This window comes from Aethalodelphis obliquidens, unplaced genomic scaffold (assembly GCF_003676395.1).
Source record: "Aethalodelphis obliquidens isolate GAN/ISIS:26980383/991018 unplaced genomic scaffold, ASM367639v1 scaffold18, whole genome shotgun sequence".
Classification (NCBI taxonomy): Eukaryota; Metazoa; Chordata; class Mammalia; order Artiodactyla; family Delphinidae; genus Aethalodelphis; species Aethalodelphis obliquidens.
The window spans coordinates 20,197,134-20,214,488 of NW_020837962.1; the positions used below are offsets into that span (position 1 = coordinate 20,197,134).

Sequence of the window (17,355 nt, forward strand, 5' to 3'; positions counted from 1 at the left end):
AAAATCTCCATCCGTCCTGCCTCCTCCTGTACTTTTCAATCATTATTGAGCACGAGTAGCACTAATGCTTAGGAGTCATAGGAAAATGTGCTCCCAGAAGATTGTGCTTGTCAAGTACTTCACAAGAATGATGGCGACTTTCAGTTAAGTTATAACGATGACATGAGGGCTTCCCTGGTGGCACAGTGGTTGAGAGTCCGCCTGCCGATGCAGGGGACGTGGGTTCGTGCCCCGGTCCGGGAGGATCCCACATGCCGCAGAGTGGCCAGGCCCGTGAGCTATGGCCGCTGAGCCTGCGCATCCGGAGCCTGTGCTCCGCAACGGGAGAGGCCACGACAGTGAGAGGCCCGCGTACCGCAAAAAAAAAAAAAAAAAAAAAAAGATAACATGAAATCTAGAAACTGTCAGTATTCCCATGGCATCATTTCCTGGATTATTGAAAACGAGGCTTTTCCTTGTTTTTCTACAAAGTGATGTCTAATGGCAGTAGAGGACATAACAGTTTCTGCATCAAACCGTGGAATAATGGCAGAAGGGGAAATTAGCATGTTCTGAAATCATGAGGTCACTTAAATATTGTTGCTGCTAGGTTGATGAGCAGCTTAAAAAACTGAGGGTGTTAAAACATATTACACAGGTAGAAATACAACTTGTTAATTATTCCAATAGACCAAATAAGCCATCCAGAGAGGCAACTTATTCCAATAGACCAAATAAGCCATCCAGGGAGGCAACAAATTCAGAAAGGCCAAAACAAAATTCATAGGAAGATAAGGTGAATTTTCTTTAGAGGAAAGAGCAAAACTGAAGAACTCCATGGAATATTTAGAAAGCAGAACACCCTTTTATTGTAGAAACGCTCGCCATTGCTTTTCTCCCTCTACAAAGAAAAAATATGCAGCTAACTTACTTATAGTTCTAAAGCCTTTATAAGGAAGGTGGATTTAAGAAGATATGGAAGAAATAGTGCGAGTTGCCACAGAAACAAACAGATTGGTCTTAGAGCCGGGGAGGCTGTGGGAAGCAGGTGTCTTGCGTCCTGAGGCTTCTGTCCACGTTGGCCCTAGGATAGACATTTGTGACGACTTCTAACTTCCTCCTGGGCCCTTCACCCCTCATGCCCACTGTATCAGTGACATCTTGGCTTATTAGTACTGCTACTCTCCTTCAGTGTGCGCTGGGAGAGGAGACTAGCCATCGAATTAGTCTTGGACTCAGCATGAACAAAAACACAGCATGTACAAGCAAACCAGGAAGCCAGAACTACAAGCAAGACCTCTAATCGCCTCTAACTTCAAATGAGAATCTGCTCTGTGGGTCATCAGTCCCTGGGTGAAGACAAGATGTTCTTTTATGAGAAGCATATCTATAAAGAGAGATTTCAAGTGGAACTTTTCATATTCATAGGCGGATGCTTGGATCCTAAATGCAGCAGCCCCCTGTCTCTTAACTAAAATGCCTAGAGAAGTACCACCCCATACAACTGTGTCACAAGGAGTTACACATATCTCCCAGGGGGTCTCCATGTGAAGCACCCAGTAAGGACCTCCTGAACCAGGTGAGCTCTGCTGAAAGTCGGTGTCAGAGAAGAACTCACCTGCCGTCCTGCTACCAAGAAGACCCGACAGCAGCCAGGGCCCACCTTCCTTGTGATGCCGCCACGCTCTGCTCCGGATTAAACTCTACTTCCACAATCCTCCTGACAACCACAGGGAACAACACCGTACCTTGGGAATCCCGGAATAAAACACCATTTTTAACTCATCGTCCTGACCTTTTTCCAAGTGATCTCTGATGGTTTTGCCCATTTTCTATCCTGCCTCCTTCATCCATGGATTCTAATACAGGGTTTGATGGTTCCTGAAATGCAGCCTGCAGCTTATCAAACAGTCACCTTCCTTCTCTTTCTTGGAAGAAACCACTGTACCAACCAGCTTTGTGAAATAACTGAGAAAGCAGACAGGAGCCAGGATACACATGTATGTCACACGTGCCACTGGGACCCTGGGGCAGAGTCGTGAGAGAAAAGACAGAAATGACAGGAATAGTGCCTGAAAGATGCATTCACGTGGGTCCCCCCACCAAATAAAACTTTTTTTTTTTTCCTTTTTTTCTTTCTCTTTCTGCCAGTGAACAGAACAAAAGGCGGCTGGAGAAATTAGAGCAAAGGATTCCCCATCCTTCCGTGGGACTCGCCTCCCCCCCCTCCCCCACAGGGCACGCAGGTGTCTTTTTCCACCACCACCACCCCACCCCCCCACCCCCCGGGGCCCGGGAGGCCTGCAATGCTGAGGACTGTCATTTACTTCCATTTCTTTGTTCCTTTGCTTCATCTTGTGCCCCTGCCGAAGATAAGGAGAAACCATTTGTTAGATTAAAGATATCTTCATAGGTTGAGCAAGGAATATCTTTTTCATACAGCCATTTAAATGCTTCTCACCCCTCAAATGTGCCTAGAAAGATCTTCTTTGACTATCCAAGAGCTTTGGATATCTGAGCTGTAATTGCAGGCACGGGATAAATCACTGCTAATAAATGTACGCGACATTGACAACTTGCTTGGCTGATGGGGGTGATTAACTCAACTCTTCAAGGTATTCTTTGAGAAACCTAATCTTGAACCAATGTGTCCTCCCTTCTCAGCCCTTTCATGTGCTCCAGTTTCCAGGGCTCATCATAGAAACAATAAGAATTTACATGACGCTGATTTGCAAAAGTCATTGATTGTCATCCCACCACTTTGAGATCTTATTAAGTAGGCATGTGCCGTGTTCTCCACTTGTGAAAGAACTCTAAGAAGATACCCTGCCTTAGAAGAACCTATAGGGAAATGCATAGATCTTAAGTATACTTCAAACTGTTTTGAAAAATGCATTTAACCCACATCATTCCCATTGGCCCAGAAAGGTCCCTTTTCAATTATTAACCGTACAACTGATCTGATGTCTATCACCATAAATTACATCTCTTCAAGGAAGAATTGGAGAGATGATCTCTGAGCTAACTTTCTATTCTAGTGTCCTATGAATCTTAAAAAAAAATCCTTTGAGGGGTGTGTGTGTATAGAAAAGCAATATCATGCTCATTGTAGATAATATTTAAAATACCCCGAAGTAGACAAGCAAGGATCCTGCATAATGCCTCTATTGACAATAACTTCTGTAGTTAATATTATGAAGCATTTCCTTATATTATTTTTCCATATCTTTCATATGTATATACACAATCATACATTTTAATTTTAACAATTAAAATTGTAAACAGGAAGAACATTACAGACAACCATAAGACATATCTAGAATATGTTCACTATCCAGATTTAATGTGTTAGTATTTTTCAAATTTCCTTGTGATCTTTATTTGACTTTAAAAAAATAAAACATTGTGGGTAATTAAAGTATTTACAGATAAATTAAAACTATTTCTCTTCCTTCCCAGAGACTACTGAATCCTGATATTAGTGTGAATCAACAACATGCATGTTTTTACACTTTTACACACATATGTATTTCCAAATACAGACACAGTGGGAAGTATGTAGTGTCATCTTGTGTATTGTAAAATGTACGAAAATAGTAATTTGTCTTACTCTGTTTTTAACCATTCGTCAATTATTATTGTTATAAATTTATAATCAATATATATTTTGATGTTCCTTTGTGTTTACCATTTTTCTTGGCTTGCAGTTGTTTCCTGCACACTACTCTTCCTCTGGGCTCAATTTTCTTCTTACTGTTGTGCCTCCTTTAGTAGCTTTTAGAGAAAACGTATGTGAGTAGCAAGTTTTTTTCCTGAAAATGGGATATCATTTTCTTTTTTAATTAATTAAATTGTTTTGGCTGTGTTGGGTCTTTGTTTCTGTGTGAGGGCTTTCTCTAGTTGAGGCGAGCGGGGGCCACTCTTCATCGTGGTGCACGGGCCTCTCACTGTTGCAGCCTCTCTTGTTGTGGAGCACAGGCTCGAGACGTGCAGGCTCAGTAGTTGTGGCTCACGGGCCTAGTTGCTCCGCGGCATGTGGGATCTTCCCAGACCAGGGCTCGAACCTGTGTCCCCTGCATTGGCAGGCAGATTCTCAAGCACTGCGCCACCAGGAAAGCCCCTCATTTTCTTAAATGATAGTGAAACTAGTGAAGAACTCTATGTTGACAATTATTTTAATCCATGTTTTGAAGACTCAGAATTATTCCATTATCTTCTGACCTAAATTCTTGATCTTGGGAAGCTTGTTGTCTGTGCAATACCTATTTATTTATGGTTAACTCTTTCCCTCTAATTGTTTTAATTTTTTTCTCATTGGTGTTCTGTAGTGCATAAGTGTGAATTTATTTTAAATATGTCCTCCTTGTAACTTATTATTCTTCTTTTAACTTAAAATTTATTACTTTCATCAATTCTTTTTAAAGGAACTCCTTTATTTTATTTATTTATTTATTCATTCCTGGCTGCGCTGTGTCTCCGTTTCTGCGCTAGGGCCTTCTCTAGTTGCGGCGAGCGGGGGCCACTCTTCATCGTGGTGAGTGGGCCTCTTACTGTCACGGCCTCTCCTGTTGTGGAGCGCAGGCTCAGTACTTGTGGCTCACGGACCCAGTTGCTCCGTGGCATGTGGGATCCTCCCACACCAGGGCTCAAACCCACGTCCTCTACACTGGCAGGCAGACTCTCAACCACTGTGCCACCAGAGAAGCCCCTATTACTTTCATCAATTCTGATAAATCCTTGCCAGTATCTTTCAAATACTATCAACCAGCTCCTTTTAGAGCTCTTGTTGAATACAAAATTGTCTTGGTTATTCTCCTTCTATCCCTTATGTCTCCTCATGTGTCATTTGTATTACTATATATTTACTTGCTTCCTCCAAATTGTTAATTTTTCATAGTTTGCTTTTTTCTTACAGTTTTATATCTACTTTTTATCTTTTGCTGTCATTTAAATGTATATATTTTATAAAATCTTCAAAACATTCTACTCTCAAGTTCTCATCATGCTAATCATCCTGTAATCTTATCCGCTAACTCTCACTCACGATGGATCATTTCCTTTTGTGTTTTGTAAGTCTTAAAATTGTAAACTCACCTTCAGAAATTTAATTCTTCTGTAGGAATTCCAAGGGATAGTTTTACATTTCCATTTGCTAACTCTCCCAGGGATAACACTGGTCTATAATCTAATATTAGATTAATTTTTCAGTTTGTATATTAACATATGACTTTGGATGGCATAAATTTGTGTTTCAAACGCATGGTGCATATATGTTTTCCACTTAGTATGGGAGTCTTTTTCTTTCCCCATGCAGCACCCTGGGCAGGCTCAAGTCTCCTTGTTAATTTCTTGAGCTGGGTTATGACTGACTTATGTAGAGCTATCAATTTCAGCTCCTTACCTTGAGTGACCCAAGGTCCCAGGTGGGCATTAAAACCCAAGTCTCTAGCCTTAGAGCCTATCTCTGCACCAGCAACCAAACTGTAGCCCTTGGGGCTGCTGGATCTTCAGCTCACTAGATTATTGCTTTGGTGTTCAAATTCCTCTTCACTTCTGACACCTTAGCTTTCATGTCAGCTGAGCTATATATTTTAAAATATTTTTGTTATAGTTTATCTCTCATTTCTAAGCATTTGTATTGAGAGGGGTTCTGCATTTTTCCCCCCACCTTTTCAGTCACCTATTGCTACAAAACAAGCCACTCCAAAACACAGTGGCCCCAAAACTCATGATTTATTGTTTCTAATGATTCTGTAATCTGGCTTAGGCTCAGCCTGGCAGTTCATCTGCTCCAGGTGTCATCCACTGGGGCCGGAACATCCAAAATGCCCTCTCACTTCCCAGAATCTCTCTCCATGTGGCCTTCCTCATTCTATAGCACAGCTTGAACTCCTTACAGGGTGGATGGATTCCAAGAGTACAAAAATGGAAGTTACAAGGCCTCCTAAAGCCCAACCTGGAAGCCACGCTTGGCCAGCCATGTTCCTCTAGAATCAAACGTTCAGATTCTATAACCATCTTTACATGCCCTCAAATACTTGTTAAGTTATTTTTCAATTTGCTCAGTGTTCTACTGATTCATTGAACTGTTCTCCCGTTGTCATTTATGATAGCCCTGATTTTTTTACAATTATAAATTACACAATACTAAACATTCTTGTATTATGTCTTTGAACTCTAATTCTATTTCCAGTTCATGGTATTTCTTTAATTTCCCTGGAGGTATGATGCACAGATCGAAAGGTTCTTTCTTCCTGTTGAACTACCAATAATGTCTACAAACCCAGCTGTGGAAATATTTCTATGGGAACTGATGACATTCCTTAGGTCATACTGTTCGTTATGACAACTGTGTTCAGAAATGCACTGTTGTTTAGGGAGCAGTACGGTATCATCAAAGAATTTTGTCCTGGAAGTATTCGAACTTCCATTGATCAGCTAAGTGACCCTGTGCAAGTCACTTCTCCTTCCTGGAGGTGAGGGACTGCAGCAAAGAGGTAAGGGAGGAGCCATGATACATGGTTTTGCAATAAAGTTAAACTAATTTTGAACTTTAAGTTTTGACAACTTATTCATTTGGGTAAAGGTATGTAGATAGATTCATGTTTATAGTCAAGGAAAATATTTTGACATTGACCAAGGAAAACATTTATTTTGGTGCTGCATCTAGATATTGATCACACAGAAAAATAATAGTGTCTGTAAGAAAAAAATCTAGGTAAGTCTATAGTTTGTTGGCAGCAAAAGGGCAAAAGGTAAGGCAATACTGAAGAACTTGCATTTAAATTGTTCAGGTTTAATCTCACTTCATTACTTCTTAATGTAAACTTCTCTACTGTGTCATTTCTGCAGCTTAACAGGATAATCTTAAATACATAAACAAGGTTAAAAAATGTTTTATAAGACCATGTTTGTATAAGTTTATATTTTTTAGCCGTCCTATGCTATACATGTATTGCACAAATGCTATTATATTTAGTTTTAAATGATGTTTAAAACCGTGATAGGAAGACAGCTGCCTGCTTTCACATGTTCTCAAACTTCAGTCAGCCACAATGCTGGAGCTTGAGCAATGTGTCTGCCATGATGCTGGTGCAACATGGCCTTCTGGGAGAGTGCAGAGGCCTACTGAGAAGATGCAGGGAAGATGAAGGGAGGTGTGAATGAAAAATGGTGCCTGCCTACACTGCCACCCTGATGGTGAGCCCTGAGGAGGCTCAGGATGAGAAAGAACAGGATACAGGATACAAAAGATAATGACCTCATGCTGTGTAGCCATGCGCATTGGGAAACCCACTCATCTTAGCTAAGGCTTGCTCTGCTGGGGACACGAATAAGAACTGGCCATTCCACGATCTGAGCACTGTGGTGGTCTTATACCACTAGAGGGAAAACCTAAGACATGTAAGAGAAGCTGAAACAGCTCTGGGGCAAAACCTAGAGGAGTTAAGCTCACAAGCGGCACATTGCCCACCACACGATCATCACTAGTGATTTTATTTTGACAAACCAACCTCTGAATGGGGAATAAAACTTTCAAAACAAAAAGCAAAAGGAACAACAGATTATGAGCCTCCAACTAATACCCTAGCCAGGTTTATATACCCACAAAACTGACTGATTTACCTGGGAATATCGTGCTCTGATAATGACTAAGAATGGGGCTCTTTTATTGCATATTCAGTTAAGCCTGCTTGATTAAAAAAAAAACACATCTTTTCAGAATTCTGACCTTAAAGAAACAAAAGCCCTTCTAGGGGTAACTTGCATTTCTGTTCCTCTGTCTTTGAAATGTAAATGTTCTACCTGTTCTTCTTTAGGCATTTGTGTGTGTGTGTGTGTGTGTGTGTGTGTGGTCTCTAACAACCAAAAGGTACACATATGGTATACATTTGTCATCCAATTGGATAGACTGGGGTCCTGAGCCGTCTTTTTTTTTCTGGCTGTGCGAACTCTCGGGCTTTTTGCCATCTATACCTTTGGTGCGTTAGCTTGTACAACGAAGGCCTTTACTTTCTTAAACTACTTTGAAGAGTAAACTTTCTGGATCTTGTTTAGGTGGCATCTTTTGCATCTCTTCTGGGGAAGCCTCTTGTATCTTATGGGTTTGAGTCACTATTAAGATATAGCTCATTAATGGCCAGATGATGGTTCCTTTAAATTGGACTTCTGAATTGGTAAATTTTTAGAATGCTCTCATTATAAACAGCGGTTTTATTGGTACTTATTAAAAAAGAAGGAAATTAAAGGGTGGAAAATATATCTAATGGTTAGTTTAAAAAAAAAAAAGAAAAATCAGCTTGTGAACCTTTGCTTAATTATATTGTGGGATAGACATGTTTCACTGGGGAATGCTTCCCCTGCTTGGTATTATAAGACAGGGCATATAGATCTGCCTCTCAGGAAATATTAATTAAACATACTAACGGAAACCAATAAGGCTACCTGAACTTTATAAAGTAAAAACTGAGAACTAATATTCAAGGGCTAATAATAATAAAATTAGTGATTTTGCTCTGGGTTTTAACTTGCGCACTCAGAAAGAGGGCCTTGTTGAAGGTCTTATGCAAGTTTTTAAAGGCATGATAAATTAAACCCTAAAGTCCTAGAACATAGAACTCTTAAATTTCAGTTCAATTGGCAATATTCTCACTGAAAAGCAAATTAAATAAAATATAGCTGGGCAAATCAACTTTTTAATATCATTTAGGTGACCAGTTCTTTGGGGAATTAAAAGCAACTGTCTTTGCCTTGCATTAAATCTCTACAAATCAGAAATGTAAATACAGCCCACAATGACCTGAGACTGAACCTAATCAGCTCAACCAACTAGAACCGGAAACCAAAAGCAAAAAAAGGGCAAAAGTGGCCCTTTTAAACTCCAACTGTTACTGAATGCAAGTTTGTGAACCTGGCACACAGTGAGGCCAAACAAACAAAAACGTCAGAGTTTGGAGCAGAGAGGTTTATTGCAGGGCCAAGCAAGGAAAATGGGTGGCTCATGCCCCAAAACTCTGAACTCCCCAATGGTTTTTGGGGAGAAGTTTTTAATAGGCAAAATGCGGGGTGAGGGCTACAGGGTGTGTGACTTTCTTCCAATTGGTTGGTGGTGAGGTAACAGGGCGGTGCTCCAGGAATCTTGTGCTCAGCCTGAAATTACCATCTTCCACCTGGGTGGGGGCCTTAGTTCCTGCAGAAGAAACTCAAAGGTATTGTTATGTATATCCCTTGAAGGAGGAACCAGGATCCTGCTTTAATCTCTGCACTATTGTTTCTTGACTGCTCCTCCTTTGTTTCTGCATTGCCTCACTTCCCCCATGAGCAGCTGTTTGAATCTGCCCTTTATAACAAAGGGAAGGGTCAAGGGAGGCTGAATGAAGCTTATTTCCTACAAACAAGAAATGGGGGACATGGAAAGGATTTGTACCCAGGAGGGCCCCACGAGTCCTGCTCAGTTTCAAAACTGCTGGGAAGGCTCTCTCAGCCAAAATCGAATTCCTAGCCTCCTTAAGGGTTTATCAAGAATAAATACAAATCTGAAAGCCTTTTCCATAAATAGTAAAGCCTTAATCATCTGAACAAGCAACTTTAATTTATTCCAGTTGTAAGCTTATATTGTATTCTTTAATTCATAACTAAGTTTTTAAAGTGAGGCTATGACATCTCCAGTTTTGTCTGGTTATACGTCTGTGTACATGTTATACATATGAGATGTGTCTACCTCTGGAAAACATCAAAATTAAACTTATAAAAGAGCTCTATTTAATTGACTTAAAAGTAAGTGCTTACAAACTAAATATTTCTAAATATGAAAGAAACTACCCAGCATGAATTTCAGGTTCACATGATCTAGAAAGTATTCAGTATTAAATTAACATGTGGTATTAAAGCTAGCTTAAGCTTGCTGGTTTATTGTACCTAGGCTTACTGAAGGTCAATACATGTTATTTCTGTTACAGAGTTTGTGAACAACAACAAAAAATTAACTTGGTATGATGAAATTCTTATAAGTAGATTAAATAAGAGTTTTTGGGTGAACTCTTTAGAAATAATTATGTTTTAGGAATGTCTACTTGAAAATAATCTCTCCAAATATCTGGTAACTTGAAACTTTAGAATTGTGCTAAATTAAGTTAAATGATGAGAGTTTGTTGAATAGCTAGGTCATTCCCAAATAAAATAAGATACTGAAAAAATGACTGAACCTTGGCTTCCCTTTAGAGAGTAACTAAAGGTGTTTAGAAGTATTAATAAATGTTCGTGCCACACTGGGATATTTTTATAAGAAAGCACATGTTTTTAGAAATTATTATTGGTATTTATGTTTGCCATATAGAGTGCTAATGTAGAAGACAGTTCATAATTTCTTACTTCTTAGTTTTCACTAGAAATTAAGGTTTTTAAGAGTTGAGGATTCTAAGCATGTAATTAAAGTTAATAGAAATAATAAAGGAACCATTTCAGTAGGAAAGTAAGATGTGTGTTGTGAACAAAAGAAGGTATGAAAAATGGAATTGCATTTTGTTAAGGGAAAAGAAAGTAATTTTGTCCTAGAGCTGGTAGTTTCTAGATGTGGGGAAAATTAAGGGGCAAAATAATATGCATACAGAAAGGGGTGGAAGAGGAACCCTGAGAATAGAGTTTTGTTCATGGTCAGGATTGGCTGAATTTAATTAAGTAGTGGATGGATTTTCTTGTTAAAAGTAAGCTGGTACAAGACTGGAGTTTCACTTTCTCTCTCTGTTAAGAAAACAAAGTTTTCTTGAAGTGCTGCTTTGGTAGCAGATTGTGTGAGCTCCTGTGCCTTTAAGTGACCTGTATTTACTTTTGAAATCTTTTGTCACTTTGGTTAAGTGAACAAGCTGTGATCCTATTTGACCAAGTGTTTTAAAACTTTTGACCTCCAGCCAACTTTAAAATGCTTCAGAGGGCCCCTAAGGAATCTCAGAGAAGAATATCAAACTGATTGGGCCTATGGTAAGTTAAATTACTTGAGAAACATTGTCAAGTAATTAGAGATGAACCTTAGGTTATATTTTATGGATAAATGTCATTAGTATAGATATCCCAAAACGTATATGAAATTCCTAAAAATCTGATATGCCCTGGTATAATGTTATCAGTCATAATTCTAGTTATTATCTTAAAAATGTTGTTATATGTCACAGAAATATCCAAGTTTCTTGTCAATTGCATTGTAATCATATCTTTAACCATGTCATTTTAAGTCTTGTTGTTTATAGACAATCATTGTTTTACTCTGATAATTTTATAAAATGAACTGCAAGAAAATCCATAAGAAGGATTTTTAACAAATATAAGTTTCTGATAACTTTTAGATCATACTGCTGAACTGCGTAAGAAATTACAAAACTCTAATGGAAAACCTGAAGACTTCATCCAGCTCATCAGGAATTAATCTTTCTCTCAAATTTCTTTGCTAGTGATACACAGAATAGAAAAGGAATAGTTTGACAAGTTACAATCAGTTCAGTTTGGGATACATTGAGTATGACTCTGAAACTCCAAGAAGAGTCCTAGATATAGAATTAAGTTGATTTTTTTCATACAAAATTATCTACTACAATATATTGATTGATCAATATAATGCCAATTTATAATAACACCAAGTTCTCATTATATGTGGGTCATTTCTTGAGCACTCTGAACTGTTACACTGACATACAGTACTTGCCCACTCCCATGACAACATTACACTAGTTTTATTTTAAAAGTCTTGTTACTGCATAAATAAGTCTCCACACCTTATCACTACCACATCTTCTTCCTCTTCAAAATTGTCTTGGCTGTTTTCCTTCTTTTTTTTTTTTATACAGAAGGTTCTTATTAGTCATCAATTTCATACACATCAGTGTATACATGTCAATCCCAATTGCACAATTTGTCACACCCCCACCCCCATCCCCCTGCAGCTTTCCCCCTTTGGTGTCCATACATTTGTTCTCTACATCTGTGTCTCAATTTCTGCCCTGCAAACCGGTTCATCTGTACCATTTTTCTAGGTTCCACATATATGCGTTAATATACGATATTTGTTTTTCTCTTTCTAACTTACTTCACTCTGTATGACAGTCTCTAGGTCCATCCACGTCTCAACAAATGACCCAATTTCATTCCTTCTTATGGCTGAGTAATATTCCATTGTATATATGTACCACATCTTCTTTAACCATTCATCTGTTGATGGGCATTTAGGTTGCTTCCATGACCTGGCTATGGTAAATAGTGCTGCAATGAACATTGGGGTGCATGTGTCTTTTTGAATTATAGTTTTCTCTGGGTATATGCCTAGTAGTGGGATTGCTGGATCATATGGTAATTCTATTTTTAGTTTTTTAAGGAACCTCCATACTGTTCTCCATAGTGGCTGTATCAATTTACATTCCCACCAACAGTGCAAGCGTGTTCCCTTTCCTCCACACCCTCACCAGCATTTGTTGTTTGTAGATTTTCTGATGATGCCCATTCTAACTGGTGTGAAGTGATACCTCACTGTAGTTCTGATTTGCATTTCTCTAATAATTAGCGATGTTGAGCAGCTTTTCATGTGCTTCTTGGCCATCTGTATGTCTTCTTTGGAGAAATGTCTATTTAGGTCTTCTGCCCATTTTTGGATTGGGTTGTTTTTTTAATATTGAGCTGCATGAGCTGTTTATATATTTTGGAGATTAATCCTTTGTCTGCTGTTTCGTTTGCAAATATTTTCTCCCATTCTGAGGGTTGTCTTTTTGTCTTGTTTATGGTTTCCTTTGCTGTGCAAAAGCTTGGAAGTTTCATTAGGTCCCATTTGTTTATTTTTGTTTTTATTTCCATTACTCTAGGAGGTGGGTCAAAAAAGACCTTGCTGTGATTTATGTCAAAGAGTGTTCTTCCTGTGTTTTCCTCTAAGAATTTTATAGTGTCTGGTCTTACATTTGGATCTCTAATCCATTTTGAGTTTATTTTTGTGTATGGTGTTAGGGAGTGTTCTAATTTCATTCTTTTACATGTAGCTGTCCAGTTTTCCCAGCACCACTTATTGAAGAGATTGTCTTTTCTCCACTGTATATCCTTGCCTCCTTTGTCATAGATGAGTTGACCACAGGTGCATGGGTTTATCTCCGGCTTTCTATGTTGTTCCATTGATCTATGTTTCTGTTTTTTGTGCCAGTACCATATTGTCTTCATTACTGTAGCTTTGTAGTATAGTCTGAAGTCAAGGAGTCTGATTCCTCCAGCTCTGTTATTTTCCCTCCAGACTGCTTTGGCTATTCGGGGTCTTTTGTGTCTCCATACAAATTTTAAGATTTTTTGTTCTAGTTCTGTAAAAAATGCCATTGGTAATTTGATAGGGATTGCATTGAATCTGTAGATTGCTTTGGGTAGTATAGTCATTTTCACAATATTGATTCTTCCAATCCAAGAACATGGTATATCTCTCCATCTGTTGGTATCATCTTTAATTTCTTTCAGCAGTGTCTTAGAGTTTTCTGCATACAGGTCTTTTGTCTCCCTAGGTAGGTTTATTCCGAGGTATTTTACTGTTTTTGTTGCAATGGTAAATGGGAGTGTTTCCTTAATTTCTCTTTCAGATTCTTCATTATTAGTGTATAGGAATGCAAGAGATTTCTGTGCATTAATTTTGTATCCTACAACTTTACCAAATTCATTGATTAGCTCCAGTAGTTTTCTGTGGCATCTTTAGGATTCTCTATGTATAGAATCATGTCATCTGCAAACAGTGACAGTTTTACTTCTTGTTTTCCAATTTGTATTCCTTTTATTTCTTTTTCTTCTCTGCTTGCCGTGGCTACGACTTCCAAAACTATGCTGAATAATAGTGGTGAGAGTGGACATCCTTGTCTTGTCCCTGATCTTAGAGGAAATGCTTTCAGTTTTTCACAATTGAGAATGATGTTTGCTGTGGGTTTGTCTTATATGGCCTTTATTATGTTGAGGTAGGTACCCTCTATGCCCACTTTCTGGAGAGTTTGTATCATAAATGGGTGTTGAATTTTGTCAAATGCTTTCTCTGCATCTATTGAGATGATCATATGGTTTTTGTTCTTCAACTTGTTAATATGGTGTATCACATTGATTTATTTGTGTATGTTGAAGAATCCTTGCGTCCCTGGGATAAATCCCACTTGATCATGCTGTATGATCCTTTCAATGTGTTGCTGGATTCTGTTTGCTAGTATTTTGTTGAGGATTTTTGCATCTATATTCATCAGTGATATTGGTCTGTAATTTTTTTTGTAGTATCTTTGTCTGGTTTTGGTATCAGAGTGATGGTGGCCTCATAGAATGAGTTTGGGAGTGTTCCTTCCTCTGCAATTTTTTGGAAGAGTTAAGAAGGATAGGTGTTAGCTCTTCTCTAAATGTTTGATAGGATTCACCTGTGAAGCCATCTGGTGCTGGACTTTTGTTCCTTGGAACCTTTTTAATCCCAGTTTCAATTTCATTACTTGTGATTGGTCTGTTCATATTTTCTGTTTCTTGCTGGTTCAGTCTTGGAAGTTTATACCTTTCTAAGAATTTGCCCATTTCTTCCAGGTTGTCCATTTTATTGGCATAGAGTTGCTTGTAGTAGTCTCTCAGGATGCTTCGTATTTCTGCAGTAACTTCTCCTTTTCCATTTCTAATTTTATTGATTTCTCTCCCACTTTTTCTTGATGAGTCTGGCTAATGGTTTATAAATTTTGTTTATCTTCTCAAAGAACCAGATTTTAGTTTTATTGATCTTTGCTATTGTTTCTATTTCATTTATTTCTGCTCTGATCTTTATGATTTTTTTCCTTCTGCTAACTTTGGGTTTTGTTTGTTCTTTTTCTAGCTCCTTTAGGTGTAAGGTTAGATTGTTTGAGATTTTTCCTGTTTCTTGAGGTAGGCTTGTATAGCTATAAACTTCCCTCTTAGAACTGCTTTTGCTGCATCCCATGGGTTTTGGATTGTCATGTTTTCATTGTCATTTGTCTCTGTATTTTTTTATTTCCTCTTTTTTTTAGTGATCTCTTGGTTATTTAGTAACGTATTGTTCAGCCTCCATTTGTTTGTGCTTTTTACGTTTTTTTTTTCCCTGTAATTCATTTCTAATCTCATAGTGTTGTGGCCAGAAAAGATGCTTGATATGATTTCAATTTTCTTAAATATACTGAGGCTTGATTTGTGACCCAAGATGTGATCTATCCTGGAGAATGTTCCCTGCACACTTGAGAAGGAAGTGTAATCTGCTGTTTTTGGATGGAATGTCCTATAAATATCAATTGAATCTATCTGGTCTATTGTGTCATTTAAAGCTTCTGTTTCCTTATTTATTTTCATTTTGGATGATCTGTCCATAGGTGTAAGTGAGGTGTTAAAGTCCCCCATTCTTATTGTGTCACTGCTGATTTCCTCCTTTATAGCTGTTAGCAGTTGCCTTATGTATTGAGGTGCTCCTATGTTGGGTGCATATATATTTATAATTGTTGTATCTTCTTCGTGGATTGATCTCATCATTATATAGTGTCCTTCCTTGTCTCTTGTAACATTCTTTATTTTAAAGTCTATTTTATCTGATACGAGTATTGCTACTCCAGTTTTCTTTTGATTTCCATTGGCATGGAATATCTTTTTCCATCCCCTCACTTTCAGTCTGTATGTATCCCTAGGTCTGAAGTGGGTCTCTTGTAGGCAGCATATATATGGGTCTTGTGTTTATATCCATTCAGCAAGCCTGTGTCTTTTGGTTGGAGCATTTAATCCATTCACGTTTAAGGTAATTATCAATAAGGTAATTATCAATATGTATGTTCCTATTAACATTTTCTTAATTGTTCTGGGTTTGTTTTTGTAGGCCCTTTTCTTCTCTTGTGTTTCCCACTCAGAAAAGTTCCTTTAGCATTTGTTGTAGAGCTGGTTTGGTGGTGCTGAGTTCTCTTAGCTTTTGCTTGTCTGTAAAGCTTTTGCTTTCTCCATCGAATCTGAATGAGATCCTTGCTGGGTAGAGTAATCTTGCTTGTAGGTTCTACCCTTTCATCACTTTAAATATATCGTGTCACTCCCTTCTGGCTTGTAGAGTTTCTGCTGAGAAATCAGCTGTTAACCTTGTGGGAGTTCCCTTGTATGTTATTTGTCGTTTTTCCCTTGCTGCTTTCAATAATTTTTCTTTGTCTTTAATTTTTGCCCGTTTGATTACTATGTGTCTCGGCGTGTTTCTTCTTGGTTTTATCCTGTATGGGACTCTCATGGCTATTTCCTTTCCCATGTTTGTTAGGGAAGTTTTTGAATATAATCTTTGCAAATATTTTCTCGGTTCCTTTCTTGCTCTCTTCTCCTTCTGGGACCCCTATAATGCGAATGTTGTTGCGTTTAATGTTGTCCCAGAGGTCTCTTAGGCTGTCTCATTTCTTTTCATTCTTTTCTTCTTTATTCTGTTCCACAGCAGTGAATTCCACCATTCTGTCTTCCAGGTCACTTATCCGTTCTTCTGCCTCAGTTATTCTGCTACTGATTCCTTGTAGTGTAGTTTTCATTTCAGTTATTGTATTGTTCATCTCTGTTTGTCCTTTAATTCTTCTAGGTCTTTGTTAAACATTTCTTGCATCTCCATCTTTGCCTCCATTGTTTTTCTGAGGTCCTGGATCATCTTCACTATCATTATTCTGAATTCTTTTACTGGAAGGTTGCCTATCTCCACTTCATTTCATTGTTTTTCTGGGGTTCTATCTTGTTCCTTCATCTGGTACATAGCCCTCTGCCTTTTCATCTTGTCTATCTTTCTGTAAATGTGGTTTTTGTTCCACAGGCTGCAGGATTGTAGTTCTTCTTGCTTCTGCTCTCTGCCCTCTGGTGGATGAGGCTAAGAGGCTTGTGCAAGTTTCCTGATGGGAGGGACCGGTGGTGGGCAGAGCTCAGTAAAACTTTATTTTGCTTGACTGCTGATGGGTGGGGCTGGGTTCCCTCCCTGTTGGTTGTTTGGCCTGAGGCAACGCAACACTTGAACCTACCTGGGCTCTTTGGTGGGGCTAATGACAGACTCTGGGAGGGCTCATGCCAAGGAGTACTTCCCAGAACTTCTGCTGCCAGTGTCTTTTCCCCACAGTGAGCCACAGCCACCCCCTGCCTCTGCAGGAGACCCTCCAACACTAGCAGATAGGTCTGGTTCAATCTCCTGTGGGGTCACTGCTCCTTCCACTGGGTCCTGATGCACACACTACTTTGTGTGTGCCCTCCAAGAGTGGAGCCTCTGTTTCCCCCAGTCCTGTCAAAGTCCCGCAATCAAATCCCGCTAGCCTTCAAAGTCTGATTCTCTAGGAATTCCTCCTCCTGTTGCCGGACCCCCAGGTTGGGAAGCCTGACACAGGGCTCAGAACCTTCACTCCAGTGGGTGGA

General features: G+C 38.8%; 1 protein-coding gene across 1 annotated transcript in view; it reads right to left on the bottom strand.

Moving 5' to 3' along the window:
• Positions 1 to 297: 297 nt before the first annotated feature.
• Positions 298 to 17,355, bottom strand: part of MACROD2 (mono-ADP ribosylhydrolase 2) — a 1,989,594-nt gene continuing 1,972,536 nt past the window's right edge. Inside the window, exon 18 of the mRNA XM_027118154.1 lies at positions 298 to 2,342. The gene's annotated coding sequence lies outside the window, so the exon portion shown is untranslated. The remainder of the gene's footprint in view (positions 2,343 to 17,355) is intronic.